This window comes from Solanum lycopersicum, chromosome 6 (assembly GCF_036512215.1).
Source record: "Solanum lycopersicum chromosome 6, SLM_r2.1".
NCBI classification, from domain to species: domain Eukaryota; kingdom Viridiplantae; phylum Streptophyta; class Magnoliopsida; order Solanales; family Solanaceae; genus Solanum; species Solanum lycopersicum.
In genome coordinates this window covers 39,247,487-39,255,462 of record NC_090805.1, presented here as the reverse complement: position 1 = coordinate 39,255,462, position 7,976 = coordinate 39,247,487, and positions in this window count along the sequence as shown.

Here is a 7,976-nt window from a genome sequence, read left to right as displayed (position 1 = left end):
ATAAAAGAAAAAAGTATTTTAAAATATTTAAAGTAAATCAGTAAAAGTATTATTATTGATGTACTTTTAAAGAGTGAAAAAAATGGAATAGAACCACGTAGAATGTATGGACCATAAATAATAGATATCCTAATATTATGCATGTGGAATAAATAAAAAACAATTTTAATCATGAAATGAGAAAATATCACCTAAAAATAAAAAAATAATACCAAGCATAAAAATATTAACAACCAATCATAAAATGACAAAATATCACCTAAAATAAAGAACAATACCAAGCACACATGTTGATACAATAAAGTAAACTCACTCTTCTATAATAGTTATTATTATAATATAATATAAAATATAAATAAATGTGGGTACAAAAAAGGTGTTTTATTATTATTTTTAATTTTTTTTATTAAATATTATTATCCAGCTATTATATTTTTGCAAAATCCATTCCATTTATTTTATCCACCAAATAAAGTACAAAAATGTCAACTTCAACCATCAACCACATAAACTTCTTTTATTTCAGACCTTGCAGTTTGAAAAAAATTATGTTTCGAATTTAATTTCAATACTGAAATTTTAGTTTATCGGTTATGGTAAGGGGAGACAAAATAATGATTGCTTTCGATGTTTAGTAGTGTTGTTTATCTTTTTTATTATAATGAAGTTGTAAAAGTTAAATTGAGTTTTTTTAAAAAAAATTGAGATTATAAATTATATTTATAAAATAATATATTTAAATTTTTTTAAAAATCAAATACTATATTGCCTAACACAATTTCAAATTCGAACTTATTTAAATAATGAAAATTTTAATTTATCGGTTATGTTATGAAAGACAAAATCATGACTTCACGTGATTGCTTTTATTGTCTAATAATGTTGTTTATCTTTTCATAGTATAGTGAATTTGTAAAGGTTAAATTGAATTACTTTTCTAGTTTTTAGAAAATTGAAGATATAAATCATATTTATGTAAAAAAAATTAAAAAATTTGCCAAATTCTTTTTTTAAAAATAATTCAAATATTATTGCCTGATGCTATTTCAAAGTCGAACTTATTTAAATTGTGAAAATTTTGATTTATTAATTTTGTTATGAGAGACAAAATCATGACTTTTTGTAGTTGCTTTCATTGTCTAATAATGTTGTTTATTTTTTAAATTGTGAAGGTTAAATTGAATTACTTTTTTAGTTTTTAAAAATTGAAAATATAAATCGTATTTATATATAAAAAAAATAAGCCAAATTCTTTAAAAACAAAAATAATTTAAATACTATTGCCTGACACGATTTTAAATTCGAACTTATTTAAATAGAGAAAATTTTAGTTTATCAATTTTTTTATGAGAGACAAAACATGACTTCACGTGTTTATTTTGAATGTCCTAATGATATTCTTTTTTTTTATATTATAATGGAGTTGTAAAAGTTAAATGGAATTATTTTTGAATATTTAAAAATTTCAAATACAGAAAAAAAGTTTTTGATTTTCATCAACTATAGCATACATCAGGCATGTGCCTTATTGACGGTTGGTTGAGATCAATTTGATAATGAATCATTTAAATTTAAAAGTTTATTAAAAGTTTTTTTTCACTAAAAAGATAGCAAAAAATATCGAAAGCTTACATAAATATTTAACAATTTTCGCAAAAGATGCACTTTATTTTTAAGTATCCAACGACTATATGATTTTGTAAGTAGTAATATCACTTAAATTGTAATAAGGGGAGTAAACTTTTCATATTTGTAAGTATTTATTCGGGAAAGACAAGATCAAACAATATGTATTTAAAGTAAGTTAAATTAATTAAGCTAATCTAAACCATAATGACTTTACGTTTGTCTTTAAAAAACCCATTATAATGCAATTTTATAAAACAATGTTCCCATTAAACAATGAACATTGAAAGGAAGAAATGTCATTTTCTGATGTCATTTTCGGGATGGGAAAGCAAAGTTTAAATTAGAAGAGACGTTTATCATATTGTGTATTATTTATTTTTTAAAAAGATATTTATAGATATTATTTTTATTTATAGGTAATTTCATTGTCATAGAGTATTATTTTTACTTATACGCAACTTCATTATTTTTTAATAAAAGAACAAATGTAGATACACATATATAAATTGACAATTATTGAGCCAAATGATACTCCTGAATACAGCGAATCATGTTTAAAAATATAGTATTAGCGTTATTAATTACATATCGATAGAGCTCTCTTAGGTTTTAATAACACTATTATTTTTTAACTTAAATTTCATGTAATGGGGAAAGATAATTTTGCTCAAGAATTGTCAAATTTATCTATATGTTGCGACGTTTGTTCTTTGAGAATTGAGATAAGTGTCAAAAATACGTCTAAACTATTCACTTTTTTTAAGTTTCATATCTAAACTATTGAGACTATGAGTTTCATACCTAAACTATCACTTATTAGTTTGATAAACACACCTCAGTGGTGTGTGTAATGCACTTTCTCTTTTATATGAAAAAACATTGATACATGACATTCCACATAAATAAAATATTTTACCTAGATATAAATTAAATAATAAAATGCTAATATTAAGGAAAAATTAAAAATCAAAGTTTTACTATTCATATAAAAAATTAAATTATTTTTCTTACCTCACTCCACCACCACCTCCACGTACCCACCCACCCCACCCCCGACAACCCCCATCCTTTTTTATAAAAAAAAAGTCATTTATAAAATATTTTTAAAAATTTCATGCTTCATCCTCCCTCCACCTCCAAAAAAAAACACATTCATCCCCTCCCCCAATAAAAATTGATATTATTTTATTTTAAAAAAATAAAAATCGAGTCCATCCTATTTAATCCTCTGTCCTAATTTTTATTTTTTTTACGTTTTTCTCATTTTGTGCACGTATTATATTTTTAGAAAAAAAAATTGAAATAGTATACCGAATATAACATAAATAACTAAAAAAATTTAAAAAGTCTTGTAACGGCAAGTAAAATTATTTTCGATATGTATATCTAAACACTGAAAAAATTAAAAGCAGAGGATAATTATTTTTAAGAAAATAAAATAATATAAATTAGTATCTGAGGAAGGGCTGGGGATGAAGTAAAAAAACAAAATACTTTTATAAAAAAAACTAAAACAAAATAAAAACTTAAAAGAATGGTGGGGATGGGGGGTTTGTTGGGGGAGTGTGAGAGAGGAAGTGACCACGTGCAGTAAGACATTTTATTTTATAAAGAAAATATTATTTTTTATAATAGTTTTTTAATTTTTAATTTTAACTAATACTAATAATTTATTTATTTTTTGTCAAATTAAAATGTTTTATCTACGTGGAGTTGATGTGGAAATTCACCTTTTTTAGGTCCTTACCTTCGCCCTAGAAGTTTACATCCTTTATTTTAGGTTTAATTTAGTCCTAAACGTCTAGGGAAGTTACATAAGCCTCACATTAGTTCTAATTTAACCTAGACATCGACTTTAAGTTATACTAACCCTCATATTAACGCTCTAGTTAAATCTATCATTTTTTGAGTCGTTATAATTTTAGATCACAAAAATTTTATGGAGTATAGTACATGAAAATCGATAAAATCTGCATTTACCTGCTTTGGAGTTCGTTTGAACTTGAAAATGCGTCTGTTTTTCCCGCGTGACGAATTGGTCCATTTCTAAGGTCCTAAAGGATGCCCATGAAGAATTTCGGTCATTTTATATTTGAAATTACGGATCACAAAAAAATCATTGACTATAATACCTGAAAATCGATAAAATTTGTGTTTACCTACTTTGGGGCTCGTTTAAACTTGAAAATGCGCTCGTTTTACCCGTGGGACGAACTGGTCCATTGGTAAGGCCTTTACGAACATCCACGAAAATTTTTGGCCATTTTATCTTAGAATTTTTTTATCACAAAAAATCTATGGATTATATCGGTAAAATCTGTATTTACCCACTTTGGAGCTCATTTGAACTTGAAAATGCGCTCGTTTTTCCCGCGGGACGAACATGGTTCATTGTTAAGGTCTTAATGGAAGTCCATGAAAATTTTTAGCCATTTTGTTTCAAAAATTTTGGATCACAAAAAATTCATGTACTATAGCACACGAAAATCGATAAAATTTACGTTTACCTTCTTTAGAGCTCGTTTCAACTTGAAAATGCGTTGTATTCCCCAAGAGATGAATTGAGTCCATCGCTAAGGTCTTAACGGACATCCAATAAAATTTTTGCCACTTTGTTTTGAAAATTCTGGATCACAAAAAATCCATGGACAATAGCGCACGAAAATTGGCAAAATGTATATTTAACTGCTTTGAGGCTCATTTGAACTTGAAAATGTCCCTTTTTCCCCGTGGGACGAACTGGGTCCATTGCTAAGGCCGTAACGGACGTCCATAAAATTTGGCCATTTTATTTCGATAATTCTGGATCACAAAAAATTCATGAACTATAGCAGAAGAAAATTGATAAAATTTGCGTTTACTTACTTTGGGGCTCGTTTGAGCTCGAAGATGCGCTTGTTTCACTGCGAAACTAATTGGGTTCATTGTTATGGTCTTAACGGACGTGTACAAAAATTTTAGGCTATTTTATCTTGGGAATGTCGCATCACAAAAAATTCATGGACTATATCACAGAAAAATCGATAAAATTTGCATTTACCTTCTTTGGAGCTAATTTTAACTTGAAAATGTCCCATTTTCCCTATAGAACGAACTGCGTCCATTGCTAAGGTCTTAACGGACGTCGATAAAAAATTTCGTCCATTTTATTTTTGGAATTCTGGATCACAAAAAATTTATAGACTATAGCACACAAAAATTACAAAATCTGCATTTACCTGCTTTGAGGCTCGTTTGAACTTGAAAATGAACATGTTTTCTCGACTGGACGAACTGGGTCCATTGCTTAGGTCTTAACGGACGTCCATGAAAAATTTTGACCATTTTTTTTTGGAAATTCTGGATTTAAAAAAATCATTAATTATCGTACACGAAATTGATAAAATCTGCATTTATCTACTTTGGGGTTCATTTGAACTTTAAAATGAGTATGTTTTCCGCGCTGGACGAACTCGTTCATTGCTAAGGTCTTAACGGACGTCTATGAAAAATTTTGACCATTTTATTTCGGAAATTCTAGATCAAGAAAATTTAATGAATTATAGCACACGAAAATTGACAAAATCTGTATTTACCTACTTTGTGTCTCGTTTAAGCTTGAAAATGCACTCTTTTTTTACCGAACGAACTAGATCATTGCTATGATCTTAACGTATTTTCATAAAAAAATTTGACCTTTTTATTTTAAAAATTCTACATCACAAAAAATTGATAGACTATGAAATATTTGAATATATGCAAATATATAATAAGTTAGTTCTTTTTTTTCACTTCAAATATGACCAATAAGTCGGTTTTTTTTTTGTTGTTTTTTTAACCAATAAGTAATGATAAGTATATCTAGAAGTTCTCTATAATTTCCTTTTAAATTCACAGAGTCAGCTCATATTTGGATGCTTCATAATTTCCCCTCTTTTTTTAATTATTTGAGGTGAGGTGGTGATGGACCTAAAAGTATATTTAATTAACTTTTCATTTCCAACTAACACAATATGGACAAAGAGGGGTCGATTGATTTTGAGACAAATTATATCCAGCTTGATTTGATATATAACAAATTAATTAGTATAATGTATAATCAAAGATAATATTACTACTTTTTCCCCATATTTTATCTTTAGAATTAATTAGTTATTCCTTTTTCATTTTCAAGATACAGAATTAAATATTAATTAATAGAAATAGTGTGATAAATAGATATAAAAAATTAATTTTATTCAAATAAGTATGTTAAACTTTAAGCGTAACAATTAAAAATAAACGAGAGAAAAACGTGAAATGTGAAATCAACTTCACATCATAATACAACTCACACGGTATGTTAGGTGCCAACTTCCAAACAAAAAAAAAAAAATTAAAGTAGCATGATTCCATTGACTTGATTAGAGACAATTTATAATAGTGCGTAATCACCTAGAGATCACTAAGAATAAAATAGTAATGAAACATTCAAAAAAATTTAACACATATACAATTGACCTTGACTTTATAATATAATAAACAAAGACTTAAATCTAGAAACAAATAAAACTTACTAATTAATTGCATGCACCTAATGATTAAAAAAATAAAAAGTTAGTTTAATTTTTTGGTTATGCAAATAAAAGAAAAAATAATGCTACAAAAGTTGAATAAATTAAAATATTCATTTGAGAATTGACAAATTCAAAAATCAGTGGTTGACATTACTGTTGAGAATATGATTTGTCTATTCTTTGAAACTTGGAAACTGATTGGAAATAATATATGTGTTTAATTTATCATCATGAATTTAAACACTACCATGTGAATTAAAGTGAAAAAAGTATATATATCTAAAACTTTATGATCAGAGTAACTTTTTAAAATCTTGAAAACTCTCAAATGAGTTTTATGATTTATTGAAAATTGTAACAAATTTGTGGTTGGGATTTGTTGAAGAAGTTATTGTTATACTTTGAATTTATTTTAGTGAAGATTTGAGCAAAGCTAGGTTGACTTTATTTTATCTTAACCAAAAGCAAAATGTATGAAAATAAAGAATAATGTTGTTGTTTTTCAATTGTTATCATCATCACGGTATAATAATGTTTAACAATGCATAATAAGTGTATCATATTTTTTTTTAATAGAAAAAAGCAATAATTATACAAGTGTGAATTGAATTATTTGTTAACTACAAGCAACATAAGAAATTATTTGTGATTTGATAGATAGTGAAAGTCTATTTAATTCTATTAATTGATTTTTGTGGCTCCACTTGTAATCATTAAGTAATATTATATCAATTATTGTCATTATCTCAATCCTATCCAATGCAAAAATCAACAGATTAGCATTCAACTAACTAGATTTATAATAAATCTCAACTTTATTACATATTTTCTGATTGAAACAATCTACAGCAAAATAGGGTTCACTCATAAATTGACTCGAGCATATTTATTGATATGGCATGAAAAATTAACATTTATCTAGACATGTACAAACATATCTTAAGCAAACTAATATGAAATACTCCAGCAAATTCTTGAGATCCAATTTATATTTGAACCCTAATAAATTTTTGAACACCATGATTTCTTCCTTGGTTTCCATTTCATATTTTGGTGGGTTTTTTTTTTTTAAAGAAAAGATCAAAATAGTCTTTGACGTACGTGTAATACTTTATTTTGATCATGAATATATTCTATTTGATCGGAGTGGTCTTTAATGTATAAGAAAGATGTTTATTTTGATCCTTAATATATTTCATTTCGGAACGGTCTTTAATGTGTAACAAAGATGTTTATTTTGATCCTTAATATATTTCATTCGATTGAAATGATCCTTATTGTATACTACAATGTATGCGCAATTTGATCTTTTACCCTAAATCTAACAGATTTATCAAAAATAAAAGTGTTAAATTTAATAGTAGACCTTACATGGCTAACAAAAGTTTTCATTGTTGTCTTCTTTGTTAGCTTCAAAGAAAGAACTCTATGAAATTTAGCATCATTGTCTCTATTTTCTTTAACATGATTTGCTATTTTTCTCGCTTAAATAAAAATGGATATTAGGTCAATATATTAATATTTTAGGAAAGAAAAGATAGTAAATTTTGTTGGAAAAATAGAGAAAATGGTGTAAGAGTTTATGGAGTTCTTTTATAGGAGCTAACAAAAAAGACAATAATGGTAACTTTTGTTAGCCACGTAAGATTCATGATTAAACTAAGAGAAAGTTTTAGAAATAACAAAGATAATAGACATAATAAGAGTCTATAACTATATAATCTTATTAGTTATTTTTATTTAAAAAAAGAGTTGCCATTTAATTTAAAGACAAATCAAGAAAACTTTAAGTTCAAACATTTAAAGCGAAAA